Source organism: Monodelphis domestica, chromosome 2 (assembly GCF_027887165.1).
Source record: "Monodelphis domestica isolate mMonDom1 chromosome 2, mMonDom1.pri, whole genome shotgun sequence".
Classification (NCBI taxonomy): Eukaryota; Metazoa; Chordata; class Mammalia; order Didelphimorphia; family Didelphidae; genus Monodelphis; species Monodelphis domestica.
In genome coordinates this window covers 99,419,334-99,434,280 of record NC_077228.1, presented here as the reverse complement: position 1 = coordinate 99,434,280, position 14,947 = coordinate 99,419,334, and positions in this window count along the sequence as shown.

Below are 14,947 nucleotides of genomic sequence, written 5' to 3'. Positions count from 1 at the left end.
CCATTTCTTGGGAATCACATGGTCTGTGAGGGAAAAAGTCCTAAGGCATTACCCTTAGAGCACCGTCCTCACCAGACCCCATGAATGAAGAGGTTGCTGAGTGAGACCAAGACTAATATTTGGTGGCTGAAACTGATGGGTCTCTTTGAATGCCTATGCAGATCCTTGATTATCATTCATGAACTATTTGCAGGGCCACCAAATAGTAATGTTATTCCAAGGGGAGAGGAGAAGTTGAGAGTGAGGAAAAAAATAAAAACCATTTGAGACCTTTGCTGCTGGGGTCAAACAGTATGGCACCTGGGCCTCTGAGCCAGAGATCAAAGAGTTACCCACACGATTTTTGCCCTGGGTGATCCAGGACCTTTTGATTGTTTTGCCTAGTTCTTCACAAAAGAAGCTTAAAAATTTCAAGGGGGAAATGAAGAATTTATACATGTCTCTTTTTCATCTGTGAAAAGAAGTAAGATCAAAACATTTGAGCACATTATACATTAAGCTGACCTCAGGGGAAACCAAGCATGTTTGCTCTCAGACAACTAATAGAAATTGAAAAAAATATTAAAAAACTCATGACTATTATTTCTAATTCAATTCCATTGAACAAATATCATTAAGTATATGCTATGTGTAAAATGCAACACACAAGGCAGGTGGTTTATATCCACTGATAATACAGAAATTTTAAAAAATGAGATATTCCTTGATCAATAAGTTTACATTCTGCTGGGAAGAACACATAGTAAATCTATAGATTTAATCATTCACCTGACAAAGTTTGGGAAATCCACATGTCAACTGACTTTGCTTTGGGAATATGAAGATATAACCTTCACTATAGGACAATTCCTGACATTAGTCCCTTGATATTAGCATTGTAATCTTGTCATTGGATGGAACCCATTATTTCTTCCTACTATAGTTTTATGACAGTGTGTGGTGCTAAAAGAAAAAAAAAGAAGAAAATACACTGTATTTCCCTGAAAATTTCTAAGTTGCTTAACTTTGGAAGAGAGGTGGGGAAAATGAAAGGGTAATGTTTATGCTTATGTCCCCAAGTAACCTGGAGGAATTAAATAATCATTTTTAACCAAAGAAATCAAGCTTATTTGTATGACTCAACAACCTCATGAATATAGATGCTCCCTCCATTTAAAGATAATTTAGGGTTGTGACTTAAATCTAGATTTAATTGGTTGCCAAAGGAAAATCTCAAATAAAATACCCAAGTCAGTCTGGAAATTTATGGTAATTTAATCAATATAGAGGGAAGGAATTTAAGGAGAAGGAGGGAAGAGGATATAGGATTTCTCCTCCCTGTCTGTGCCAGGGGGAGTTTAAAATCCCCACCTCTAGGACTCTGAAGAAGATTAGGGGCTTCTAAGAGGATAAAGTTGGAAAGTAAAGGAGGAAAACTCAGCCAGAAACTCACCACTGAACCGAACAATAGATTGTAGCCATGCTAAGATGCCAAAAGACCCAGCACGCTGCTATCAGCCAAACTCTTCTACTGCCAAAGGTGCCAGAGAGAGGAAGTGACCCAAATATATAGATCTTTCACCCTTGTGTCTCCTCCTCTAAATTTTCACTTTTACCAATTCACATCAAAGGCTTTTCTCCAGGACTGCCCATATTTTTAGTTCTAATCTTCTTTTGATTAGATTATATTTTTAGAGTTACATAACACTTCTTTGTTAAGTTCACCTTTTGTGAGTTACTTAACCTTTTTGTGATTAATTTAACCTTTATAGTTACTTAATAACTTTTTGTATTAAGATCTTAAAATAGACTTAGTTTAAAGTTCTAGCTTCACTATAAGGTAAGAGTTAAGTACCTTTATTGTTCAATCAGGAGATTACAACTTTATCTTCCCCTAAAGTATGGTCTAAGTAGGGTGGAGTAATTTAAAGTTCCCAAGACATTCCTGATTTTGCTAAACTAAGTATTTTCATTGTTACAATCAGGAAATAGCTAAATCCAATCTTCACACTTCATTAGTGCCTCTCATGAAGCATCATGCCTTCCAATTCTTCCCATGTCTTTTCAGAAATTCTCCATTGAGAATGCATCCTAACTGCTAGATTACTGCTGCTTCATACTTTTGAAAACTCAGGCAGGTAACAGTGTTCTATTATGGTGTCCCTTTATTATTTCTTTCTTGTGATACTGGTCTATTTCTATCCTATTTATATTTGTCTTTGATGGCTCAACAACTCATTGAGGAAAGAAGATTCAGGAAGAGTGACTGACAGTGTCAAAAATTGAAGAAAGGTGAAGTAAGATGAATGCTAATTAAAAAAAAACAAAGCTAGAGGGCACAGGTGATTTATTATTCTAACATATACATGAAGATTACTTTATATAAAATTACTCTTTAAGCCAGAAGTTTATTTTAATATATTTAAGTGTGTTTATCAACAAATGATAAACAATAAGATTTTATCTTCTCTTTCCTCTAAGTCTATGTCATGATTTGGCAAAACAGTATCATTTTCCCCCCACAATTTCTCCTGAAATTTATTAACAAGAGAACAAAGACCATTGTAATTTTGTGAAGGATAGTTCTATAGCAAGGAGGGCTAATGCTTAATAATCAGGAATTTGAAGAAGAGAGGAATGAAGAGGAAGGCAGCAGAGATGCTAAACTGAGCCCAAGGAGGGCAGTCACCTTACATAGGGACAGCTGACTTCCAGGAAGCAGGAGAGGAAGCAGTGGCCAGCTCTGGCATGATCTGCAAAATGTAAGGTTCAGGTTTTGATTGCAGCATTGGAGGGAAGGTGAAGGGGCCAAGGAAAGGATGAGAAGTGATTAAGTTGTGAAGGAGAGTGCTGCTGGAGGATGCTATTTAAGAGAATTCTGCTTGGGGAAAGGTTGTTTGGGAGAAAATGGGAATGTCTTCACCAGACCCAGCAATCAGTCACAAATGGAACAACACAGTGGAGAGAGGCTTGAGATGTGGGACATGACAGAAAGGCAGTTATGGTCACCCCCTAGGGTAGTTATGGGTGACCTTTTAGAGATGGAGGGCCATACCACTCCCCCCTCCCACCCCCGACCAAGTGCTGTGCCTATTCCCTCCTCCATCCACCACATTTTGTGCCCCTTCCACCACTGAGTGCTGGACTCACACAACGCCCCTCCCCCACCTAGGCGGGGTTGGGGTGGGATGATTTAGTCAGGCTTGGGAAGAGGAAGAGCCCCCCTCTTCCTGCAAGCACTCTACTCTGCTCTTCTCTAGTTATATGAGCTATATTCCCCTCAAACCTAGCTCCTCTCCAAAGTAGAAATTGAGAGGACTTTGAAAATTTCAAAGTATACCCTCTTTAGCTAGTATTCAAGGAACTAGAAGTTATTTCAAATGCAATGCTTTATTGAGAGAGAAAGAAAAAGCTAAAAAAAAAGTAAAAAAAGTCTCAGCTTACATGAAAACCCTGTATTTATAGGAAAATATAACCCTCACATTAAACAACATCATTCTGACACATTTACCCCATTACCTCAGCCTTCCTGAAGCAGGTATCCTCTAAATTAACCTTTTTAGCAAATGGTCAAGGGTTGAAGTTGGGTTTTAATATGGATGCAAGGCTGGTTGGGAGATCCCTACTTCTGACAAGCCATTATTGTGTTTTTCAGAGCTTCTGGTCCACCTGGTCTCCCTCAGGCAGATGTCCCTTTGAATTCAAATTGAAGAGGCTGGGTTAGTAAGAGGTGAAGGGATTAAAAATGCAAATTAAAGCAGCCCAAGGTTTCTTGAGAAACTGGGGAAAAGGGTTATAGAACAGGGAAGAGGCTATTAGTCTAGCCCTGGGTTCATAAAACTTATTCCTAAATCAGTAGGCTGCAGTTTTAGACATTTTTAAAGTACAGACTCAAAAGACATCCCCAAAATACTTTGTTAGTATTCTGGGGAACTCTGTGCTGCAAGGACAGGCACACTGGGTCCTTGGCATGTGTGCCCCCAGAGAGGTCTAAGTGTTCCATCTCTGGCACATGTGCCATAGGTTTGCCATCATGGCTCAAGGGGAATCTCAATGAGCCCCAGCAGATGGATAAGCCTTTCCCTGGTCCAAGCCCAATGGGATGGTTTCTTTGCCATGACCTCTTCATAAGTGTCTGCCACAGCTGCTCAGTAGCAGATTCATGCCAATAGCTTGTCCCTCTGCTGCAGTAAGCTGGACATAAGCTTCTGCCAGTCCTTGTGCAGGACCCAGGGCAAAATCTCATACTTGGGGTCTTCTTTGTCTTCCTTCCATGGGTCAACATGGAATCTAGAAACCCCAAATTTGTAGCCTAGTAAGAAAAAAAGGAACTCCAAATTTAGGACTAGCTTGTTAGGTGGAGACCCCAAAGTTTGTACTTGTTCCCTGTTCCCATGAGAATCCACCCTGAAGGGAATTTCTGATTAGTAGTTTCAGACTTATTAAAAGACATAAAGTAAATGACAATCCCAGTTAGGTGGGCCTAAACAAAAGCTGAGTGCCTTCTTAGTGCAATAGGCAGTGGGTCAGTCTCATAAGCTGAAGTTCCTGAGTTTGATCTCCAAAAGGGGGCTGTGGTACAACATGAGAAGCTTCTGGAGGCAAAAAGAGGCACTCAGATTTTGCTTTTGGTCATTTAAAAAAACCTTTCTTTTGCAATAGCATACTGCCCCCATAATGTTATCCATCTTATACTTGTATGACTTTCTAGACCCATATTTAGAATTATATTAAAAATGAAACTGTGTAGGAAAAAAAATCCAAACCAGAAGGCTTGAGTTCTATTTCTATGTCAACATTAAAAAGTTCTGTGACCTTGAGAACATTCTTCAACCTATCTCACTCCAAGATTTTTTTTCTTGCAAAATAAGGAGGTTGAACTAGATCTCTAAAGTCCTTTCCACTTCAGTGATTTATTACTGATAGCTTTCATCTTACTGGTTTCAATCATGACAAGATAACCTTTCTGTTCAGAAGAGGGAAGAATTTACAAAAAAATTGAATAAACATGAAATTATTTGTATAAATACATATGACTTGAGATGATAAAGAATGAAAAAGTAAGTATAGGCAAATCTATAGGACTACTCCATGTGATATATTTTTATATTCAAATGATGTGGAAATTGGAAATCTACCTTTAATATAAATACTGATTATTAAAAACTCCACTTGAGTTATTAGAATGTAGCTTGATTTAAACATTTTGAATGAAGAGGGATTTAAATGTTCCAACCAGTGTATGCCTTCTTATTTTGTTCAATTCTTACTCATTTATTTTCTTTTCCTTTTTTACCTTGTAAAACATTTTATTTGTGCATTCTGAAGGAAAGTTAATAATAAAGTTCATCAATGTTCTGGGCTCACCTTGACTCAGGCCCTGGGACTACCAGTTCCTTGGTAGTTTATGCTCAGTGTTAGAATGAAATGAGATACATAATAGTAAATAAAAGGAAATGTATTTAAACACAGAGGACAAGGAGAGGCATTGAGGATCTTTTGAGAAATTCAGCAGAATAGAGTTTCAACTTGAGATCCACCATTCAAGCATCTCAAAGGCCTTCTAAACTCTGCTATTTTGTACTCTTTACATGAGGAAATGAATGAGAGTTTTTCAGAGGATGAAAAAGGAATTCAGCAAACTAAGACCTGTATTCTCTATGTTTGAATGCACTTTCCTCTGAATTTGTTTATCCTTATGGAAGAATATGCTGATATTTTGGGGGGAGGATTATACTCCTGGTTCTTATACCACCTGTAAAAATAGACTCGAATCCAGGACTCCAATCTCCAGAATCCTTTGTTCCACTTCCCCAGAGTGCTTTGTAATCACACTGAATTCTCACCTGGGTGAGAACACAAATTATTTAAAGGAGTTCTCTGCCTACTGAGGGGTCTTTTGGACTTCCGTTTTGGAGCAGACGCGTCTCTTCCATGATGTGAGATTATCTTGTCTAGGCCTCTCTGGCCTAGGCACATGTTTTCTTATCCTGTATTTTCTTTAATCCTTAATCTTTAATAAACCTCATAAAAATATAATACTCCTTGCAGAGAGAAACTAATTTCTACCTGCCTCAGTTTCCCTAAATTTTAATCTTTACACACCTCAGTAAATAATTATTTCTGAAAGCTAATTCAGTTAGGCAGGGTCATTAGTATTAACTGTTAAGCAATTTAGAGCAAAGCAGTGGCAACTTGTGAGCAGTAGTACTAGGAAATCACTTCCAGCCACTCAGAGTTACCCCTTAAAACTTAAGGAGGAAGTGGCTAGATCCCCACTGTGTACTCAGTCTGCTAGCTCTTATGGAAAGAATGAACCAAGAACATGTATTTTACTACATATTGTAGTTTTTCACTCTTTTGGGAAAATCTGAAAAGGAATAGTTCTAGCACATAACCTGACTTGACCAGAATAAGAGGAAATAAAAAAGGTACACGTTCCCTGAATTTACTTCATCTTGCCCTCATTGATTGAGCCTCAGTCTGGGTATTCCATTCACTCTTTACTTTACTTTGTTGACAAAGTTTCAATTGGTGAGCCATTTACAACCTTTTTTCAGGAATACTTTTTGGTCTTATATCTTCAGTATTGCTATTAAATATTATGTTCCCATTAATTCTGTAACTGCATGTTCCATATTGACACAGGAACTTTCTTTTAGTTCTACATGCTTGAAAGTTCTAGTGACTTTCTTTAACTTCTATGTGCTTGATAGTTCTCATTAAGTTTATCTCTGTCTCTGACTCTGTCTCTCTTTGTGTTTTTCTGTCTTTCTTTCTCTCATGTCTCACTTGGAAAACAAATAGTTATCCAAAAATTTCTTGAAGACCTCTAGTAGGTGAGAACTCACTACTTTCAGAGGTACACAGCCCTTTCCACTTTGGGATTGCCCTAATTACAAATATGCTTTTTATTTTATAGAATCAAAGATATTTTAGTTCTTTTAGTTTCATTAACTTTCTGGTAGGAAATTATAATTGTAGCAAATATTCATGTATTGCTTTTTTCAAAGCACTTCCCATGGAGGGAATAAGAAAATTGGCAGAGAATAATCAAGTAGTCTCAATAATAAAAAGATACACCCAATCAAAGGAGACTTTTGTCTTATTATTTTACTATTTCAGGGACAACAGGGTTATTATAAATTACTCTTAGAATAAAACTGATTCATTTACTTTTCTAGTAGAGATTAAATAAATTAACATATGTAATATATTACATACATGTAATATGTAACTTCATTTTTTAGTAATGAAATCTAATGAGTTAAGATATGGAAAGCATCTTATAAACATTAAAGCAATATCTATATATTACCTATTATTCTTAATGGGCAACTTGGTGGTGGTGTGGATAGAGCACTAGTCTTAGAATCAGGGATACTCATTTTGTTGAGTTCTAATTTGGTCCTACACACTTACTAGCTGTGTGACCCTAGGCAAGTCACTTAATCCTGTTTACCTCCATTCCTTGTCTATAAAAAAGAAAAGGTGGAGAAGGGAATGGCTAATTGCTCCTATATCTTTTCCAGGAAAACACCAAGTGTGGTCATGGATGATCAAACACAATTGAAAAATTGTAGATCAAAACTTCTTTGATGAGAGGTCATTGCTCAAAAGGCAACAAACATTTGGTAATATGCTGCAGTCTCTTTAAGAATATTAACTGCTTTTTCTAAAATACTTCCAGATTTATAAAGCACTTTCTATTTTCTGGATGAGAAAGTTGGTGCTCAAAAATATGAAGTGATTTGATCAGAATTATGTTATCTAGTAAGGGTCACACATGGAAATTGGATCTATGTCTCCCTTGAATTCAGGCTATGGAATCATCCATAAATAGTGCTACTCCTCCTAATACCATTTCCCCTTTTCAGAATACAAACTCATTTGTAATTTGTGTCATATATCTAGTATTTGTTTGGCAAGGAAATCATACCTTTTTGGCTGAGGCATTACCTGGGTTTTATTGGTTTTGTTGCATTGACACTTTTTTTCATTATGGAAACTACTCTAAAAATTGTAAAAAATTCTTTTATCTATTTCCTTTTATTAGCAGTAAATGCTCATTTTAAAATACATGGTTGAAACTAATGTTGGTACTAGACTTAGTCATAAAGATTTGAGTTCAACTCCTGCTTCAAACATTTGCTAGCTACATGACCCAAGCAACTTAATTAATCACCTTCAGCATCAGTTTCCTCAATGTTTAATGATAATACTTATCTCACCAGGTAGTTGAGGAAATCACAGTTAATATTTGTAAAGTGCTTTCAAATCTTTTAAAGCACAATGTAAATGATATCTATTTTTATTATTCCAACTCCTTTCTTAAAGAAAGTATTTATGCCAATGGTATAGCTCAACTCAATAACAGCAAGTCTTCAATTTTTAATCTAAATCACATTTTCCAATGTGTTTTTCACTCTTTTCCTGTGCTCAATTTTACACTGAAAGAATAAAAAATGGATATGTTTATTAGTCTTAGTCTGATTCTTCATAGAATTTCTCTACTTCTTTACGTCTCATTTGTAGATGTTGTTTCATTGTTTGTAATTTATAGTGGTCTTTATATGTGTACTAATCAGGAGTGCTTTTAAGTAAGATGACCAAGTTTTACTTGAAATGATATTGTTATGTTTGCCCTCCTAGCAATGCTACTAACTCTTATAAGTACCTTGTTCAGTAACCCAGGAACTTTCTTTACATTAGCTTCTACTTTGCCATATTTTCACATTTCACTTATAGTCAGATAGTAAATATGGATGTAATTAGTTTCCTCCAATAGTTTACTATCCCATTTATTAGAAAAGTATCTCTTCTTAAATTGTTTGTTAGAAGCTTAAAAAAGCTATTATTCATAGTATGCTCTGTTCATTTCTCTATTATTCTGCCTTCATTATTGTGGAAGTGGAAAGAGATCACATAGGATGGGCAGCTATTTTGTTTATCTTTTTTATGAGACTCACTGGACAAATAATTCATCATGTAGTGGCTACTGTTCTGGTATTGAGCAGCTCCCTACTTAGTAAGCTTCTCATGTGGTCACCAGAGTCTGTCACTGAGAATAAAGTTGAATAAAGCAGAAAACTTCATGGTACTCAGACTCCCTTGGTTCAGCCTTTGGGAAATCAAGTTTGCATGTCTTTAGCCTTTAATATAACATTATATTAGGAACAAAACCTTATTTACTAAAGTTTATCAGGTCTGTCTAAACTGATATTCCTTAAGTTTTAGTGAAAAGATTATAGTTTGTATGCCAGTTCCTATGATCTGAATCCAGTATAGTGTGTAGTGTAATATTTATAGGGAAAGAATGGGGGGATTGAAAAAAACAGGGGATAAAGTATGTTTATAATAGGGAATGGAGGAGTTGAAGGGAGAGAGGGAATATGGATGCCAGTGAGGCAAAAGGAGAGAGATGTACCCTGCCAAGAGGCGATTTTTGAACAAAATGGTGTCCAAGAAATGAGCCACTTATGATAGCCTGTGGGGATGTCTTCTCTATGGATTGATGCTGAAGATGCCCCAGAGAAGGTAAACATGGACCTTCCTGAGGGACAAGCCTTTCCCTAGACTTTGGTCACCCAGCAGGGGTCTGATAAGGACCGTTTGCAGTTGAATGTCTGAACTGAGGTTTAGATCCCTCTATGCCCCCAGAAAAGATAGTCCTCTTATCTGACTGCAATATTCAAATAAGATAAATTTTAATAACCAGTTTGGATTGGAGAAGTATTAGGGAAGAGGAATTTCTCTAGATAAGGTTTGAGTCTCTCTCAGCATTGGAGCTGAGGCCAGGCCTCACAGGCTGGTGGAGTGTTTCTCTTATTCCTGTCTATGCTATATCTGTGCTAGTTTTTTTTCATTTCAAAATCTTAGCAGTAGACAGCAAGCAACAAGAAAAGTTCTAACTTTCAGAGCTGGTTGGGCCTGTCTCTTTGGGCTGAAGAAAATTGAGACTCTTCTATCCAGAGACAAATAAGAACCACTCCTCACAATTCCAATGCCAGGAAAGAAGTGCTAGTCACAAGACCAACTGCCACTCCTAGTTGCCCCTTCCCCCTCCAACTGTCAGTCATGTCAATTTCTTCTCTCTCTAATATTCCACTGTTGTTTATTCCAACACAGTGGCAGAAAGTTCAGAACTTGTTTCAGTTTTCTTTCCACAGTACTTAGGTTTAGAGTAAGAAAGAGTGATATCCAAGTCCTTTCTCCAACACCTACAATCTGTGTGATTTTTAGAAAGTCACTTCATCTCACTTGCCTAGACTTCTTTACTATGAATGAAAGGCATTGGGCTCAATCTATGATTTTTCTATCTCTGAATGCTACTTTTTACCTCCAAATGTGCTTATCGTACTTCAATATTTGACTAAAGGAAGGATTAGCAAACTGCCAGGAAACACTTTCTTTTATCATATCCAATAGGATATTAACTATCCATTTTATCCTTTACCTTACTTTTATATTTTCCATCTATTGAAGATTGCCATTTCTAACACACATCTATAAAATTGAACATTTTCCTGAGATACAGTTTGGAAAATCCATGTGTTTTTTCAACCCATTTACTCAAAGTTGGCTTTGTGGGACTGTAACCTGGCAATAAAATGCCAGACTTGGATCACTTACAATTAAGACCCATTGACATTGGACATTGAACAAAATCAGCCTTTTCTTTTCTAGCTGTCATTGTGTGATGATACATGACATTGAAAGAAAAGAACAGACAAAAACATGGAAAATGGATTTCATTTCCTTAAAGTTCCTGAATATACACAGAATTATGCAAAATACTTTTGCTTGTTTTTTTTTCCCTCTGTTTCCCTTGATTTCATGACAGGAAGTTTTCTAAAGACATCCACAAAAGGACAGAAAGTTAAATGTAGAATAAATCTTAGATATTATTGAACATAAATTCTCATGTTTTAAGGAAAAGAAAACCAAGATCCTAAATGGTAAGTGACGCCTAATATCTCAGTTAATAAATGATAGAATCATTATTTATGTAAACATGAAAAATTAATCTTTGGATAAGAGTTGTTGGTTATCACTCAACATTGAAATTCTAAAGTAAAAATGGAGTTTTTTTCATATACTGTTTGAATTTGGTGTGTTTTTATGAGGTGAGTTTAGAAAGGAAGAAAAAGGGGACAGCTAGGTAGATTGGTCAATTGAGAATCAGGCCTGGAGAGAAGAGTTCCTGGTTTCAAATCTGGCTTCAGACAACTTCCTAGCTGTGTGACCCCAGGCAGGTCTTTAACTTCCACTGACTAGGCTTTAGTATTCCTTTGCTTTAGAATCAATATACACACATTGATTCTAAGATGGAAGGTAAGGGTTTAAAACAAAAAAGAGCGAAGAAAATGTTGTTTCAAACAGCAAAGATTATGGGGAGAGAGATGGTTTTAAAACATAGTCTTTGCCAGAGTAAGCTTCTGTAAATTATCTGTCTAAAAAGAAAGTCTTCAATTGGAATTTTTTTTATTATTTTATTTTTCTTTTAAATTAAGGCCTAGTTTTATTACATTTTAACATATGCTATAAAATCCATTATAACTTCAACTGAGAATTTATCCTAACTGTATTTATTTTTAAAATAGATAAAATTTAAGCTAGCAAGTATATATGTGCTGTTATTTTAGCTCTTATTGTCATTGCAATTTATTGGAAAGTGATTTATTTTATTAAGACCACTCATAAAACATCTTACTAATTTTTTTTCTTGTGTCTTCCCAGATAATGGTCAATATTTGGAGAGTACAGAGAAGAATATAGAAAATTAATTAGAGACTAAAATGTATTAGTAAATTAGTAAAATTAGTAAAAAAAATTATAATGTGAAAAATTTGGATATATGATAGGTGAAAGTTATGTTTTCAGTTAAAAAACTTAGAGTTGATTTGGTTAATACCTGCTCTTAGATTAGCTTAGATTGACTTTAAGGTGATAAGACACTTTAAAAATTAGTACTAAAATTCTAGGTATTTTTACTTGAGTATTCTATATGATATCATATGATCTATATGGGATTGGAGTGATCCTCTTAATTTGCATTGTTATTTCCTTTTCCAGAGCAGATATTGGAGGTGAATAAAAAGATATAAATTTCTATTTGGTGGAGGAAGTTTAAGACCAAGCCAGTTGGGGAAAAGGGGAGGAGAGCCTGTTAAAAATCTAGTCTCTGTGATTTTATTACATTATTATTATGATTTAATGGAATGTAATTACTGCATTAAAATGTTTAAGATCATTTGAAAATTTTTGTTTCATATTTCTGACAATGGGAAATTTGGTAATAATTATAAAGATATGTTCAAATTATTTCTCTTTATTCTGGATATTGTTAAATTATGAACTAAATTTTTAAAAGAAATTATACATTTGAAAAAAGTTGTGATGTTATTTTATCAGCTCTATTCTGATTCTAAATTCCAATTTTGAAGTCTTAAGTTTTTTTCTGAAGTTATTTGACCATTCATAGAATTGATAATTTAATTTGTTAAAATTTTCATGTTAATTGGATATTTTTAAAGGAGAAAACTAAAGACGTGTTCAATTTCCTTGTTTACTTAAAATTCATAACATCAATTAAAATTGTTATCCTTATTTTTATTAGGTATTATATTAGGTATAATTTATTAGATATAATATTAGGTATTAATAGAGGTGGGCCATTAAGGATTTATTTATTTTATAGAGCTGGTTAATTGTAAATTATGAATTTTTTCTCTATATTATATTTGGAAACATTATTAGATATTCTTGGTAAAACATTAAAGGAAATTTAGATATTTTTCCTCATTGAATTATTGTCATTTGACTAAGCATAAGTTTCATGTTTTATATGTGTGTTATTGAGTATATAAAATTTTTCTTTCATATTCCAATGTTTGAAAGAGTATATTAGGTTAAGTTTTAAAAAGCATAGTAAATTCCACTCAGATCTTTGATATTAAGTCTTCTTATCAGATTTTATCTTGCAGTGCTTTGAAACTCTGTATTGTCATACTTAAAGAATTGAGTTTTTCTCCCTCTTGTAATAGAAGGATTTGCGAGGGAAGGATTGAGAGGGAATGGAAGGAGAGAGGGAAATGGGGAGAGAGGGAGAGGGAAGATTCTTCTTCCTCTTTCTTTTTCTGCCAGAGAGGTAGCCAAGTTTTGTCCTCCTGATGGAGGGAATGTCTCCTCAGAGAATAGTTCTGGGAGATGGAGGACACCCACTGTCACTTCACCCTTTAGAAACTTGGGGTCACCGCAGTATCAAGGAGAGATGTTCCTTGGGTTAGGCAGTTTGGATGCCTGGGATCCTGAGCTAACCTTCCCCTTTTGGGGAGAGATGTGATTCTCCCCAAATCTTCTGTCCCTTTTCCTAGTGTCAGAAACCAACCAGACCTAATTCTAAAGTAGTAAACAATTCATTTTGGTTCACACAGGGAAGGAGAGTTAGGGGTGTCAAGCAAGGAAAGTGGGGAGTAGGAAACCCTAACCCCTCTGGCAGACTGGCCCTGCCAAGTTCTCCGGGTTCAAAACTGAGTGCCTTGAGCCCTCCTCCGGCCAGCTGCTGGTTGATTCCTATTCCTCAGCTAACTAGCTTTTAATTCAATTTTAAGTCAGGGAGATAGAGAAATCTCAGAGAATGATTTGGATGACTTTGTCCAGCATGAGTCCAAATCCAACCCCCCCTTGAGAATTATGGTATCTGTTCTTGAAGAGTCTTAGTAGAGGTGGTTTTGGGTCCCAGAAGGAATAACAGTTCCCAAACTGATGGGCTCTTTCTCAGCTTCCAGGAAAACCTCCTTTCCTCCTCCACCTCCCAGAATGGAAGACCCTTGACAGTTGGAGCTTCTCTCTCTCTGCCCCTCCTCTGCTGCTCTTCAGAGCTGATCTCTCCTTCAGCTTGGCTTCTTATTGCAACCCCCTGAATCTCTCTTTCTTACATTACACTCTAAAAGTAAGAAATTTCATATATTCATTTAATTTTTATTTTCCCAATTACATGTAAAAAGAATTTGCAATATTTTAAAAAGAATATCAAGTATTGAATTCTCTCCATCTCCCCAAACCCACTGCCCCCTGTTGAGATGGTAAGTCATCTCATATAGATTTTATATGTGCAATTGGATAAAACGTTTTCCCCCATATTAATAATTTTGTGGGAGGAAACAAATAAAAAGAACTAAGGAAGAAAGTGAAAAGTTTGCTTTTGTCTGGATTCAGGTTCTATTAGTGCTTTTTCTCTGGAAAAAGATGGCATTATTTATCATGAGTCCTTTGGGATAGTTTTGGATCATTGTGTTGCTGAGAATAGCTGTTATTCACAGTAGTTCACTATACAGTATTCCTATTTCTGTATAAAGTTCTTCTGGTTCTGCTTATTTCACTCTGCTTCAATTTATGTAAGTCTTTCCAGATTTTTCTGAACTCTTCCTGCTTGTCATTTCTTATAGCACAATTGTATTCTATTAAAGTCATATATTACAACTTATTCAGCCATTCCCCAATTGATGAGTATCCGCTCAGTTTTCTAATTCTTTGTCCCCACAAAGAGAGCTTCTTTAACTATTTTTGTACATATAGGCCCCGCCCCCCATTTTTTTTTATTTTTTATTTCTTTGGGATATAAACCTAGTAATAGTATTGCTGGGTCAGAGGATATGTGTTGTTTTATAGCCTTTTGAGTATAAGTCCAAATTGCAATTTATAGAATGAGTGAATCAGTTCATGACTCTCCCAACAATGTATTCATTTTTTCAGTTTTGCCACATCCCCTTCAGGTTTTGTCATTTTCCTTTTCTTTCATAATAGCCAATCTCATAGTTGTGGGGAGTTACCTCAGAGTTGTTTTAATTTGCATTCCTCTAATTAATAGTGATTTAGGGCATTTTTTTTGAATGACTAAAGAGAGCTTTAATTATTTTGTCTGAGAAATGCCTGTTTAAATCCTTTGACAATCAATTGGGGAATG